This window comes from Poecilia latipinna, unplaced genomic scaffold, assembly GCF_001443285.1.
Source record: "Poecilia latipinna isolate Pla-1442-1.1 unplaced genomic scaffold, P_latipinna-1.0 Scaffold10539, whole genome shotgun sequence".
In the NCBI taxonomy this organism is placed as follows: domain Eukaryota; kingdom Metazoa; phylum Chordata; class Actinopteri; order Cyprinodontiformes; family Poeciliidae; genus Poecilia; species Poecilia latipinna.
Genome location: NW_015123155.1, coordinates 1 through 724, shown reverse-complemented (window position 1 = coordinate 724; position 724 = coordinate 1). Strand labels below are relative to the sequence as shown.

At 39.2% G+C, this 724-nt stretch overlaps 1 long non-coding RNA gene across 1 annotated transcript; it reads right to left on the bottom strand.

Moving 5' to 3' along the window:
- Window positions 1–254: 254 nt before the first annotated feature.
- LOC106944457 (uncharacterized) lies at window positions 255–683 on the bottom strand. The gene is made up of 2 exons (XR_001424316.1): window positions 512–683; window positions 255–412 (listed from the first exon to the last, which is right to left on the bottom strand). It is a non-coding gene; the product is annotated as an uncharacterized LOC106944457 (long non-coding RNA).
- Between the last annotated feature and the right edge of the window lie 41 nt (window positions 684–724).

Sequence of the window (724 nt, the reverse complement as noted above, 5' to 3'; positions counted from 1 at the left end):
AAAAACATGATTTAATATTTTAGCTCTTACATTTGACGATGTGTCAGAATGTTTACATGAAACCACAAAGTTGCACTTTAATGTTGTTTGATTTGTTTCCTGACTGTTGGCCATGATTTTGTGTTCATGGCTGAACAGTTGAAACTCATCAAACTCTAAACTTAGTTTGGATATGTTTACATTTTCACCACTATATTGTGTTACAAAATTAAACATGTCTATTCAGGACACATTACATCCATTTCTCTACTTACTGGGTATAATGAGTTCCTCCACAGGCCCAGTTCCCAAACACAGGTTGAAGACTGACAGACATATCAGGAAGGACAATGGCAGAGACATATTTGCTTTCCAACAACTTGCCAGCTACAGACGTTCCCAAGAACTTTGCAAGATACTGAGAAGTCCAGGTCTATTTTATAGGAACCAAACATAAAAAAATAAACTATTAAATACAACAGAACAGAAAAAAAAATTATTGATTACTAACTGTAAAAACTCCATCACCAACCTTATAGATGCCGCTTCAGCTGGGGGGAAATGGAGCAGAGGAAGAGGGAAACAGCATCTGTGTTCTCTGAGTGAATGTGTGTTTGTGTGTGTCAGCATTCAAGCTTTTATGTTCAACCAGTCAGTGAAGACCACACCCACCTACTGCCTGGGAGTGACGCCATGCATGCTTCTAAGCCACATGTGTTAAACTCAAGGCCCGCGGGCCACATGT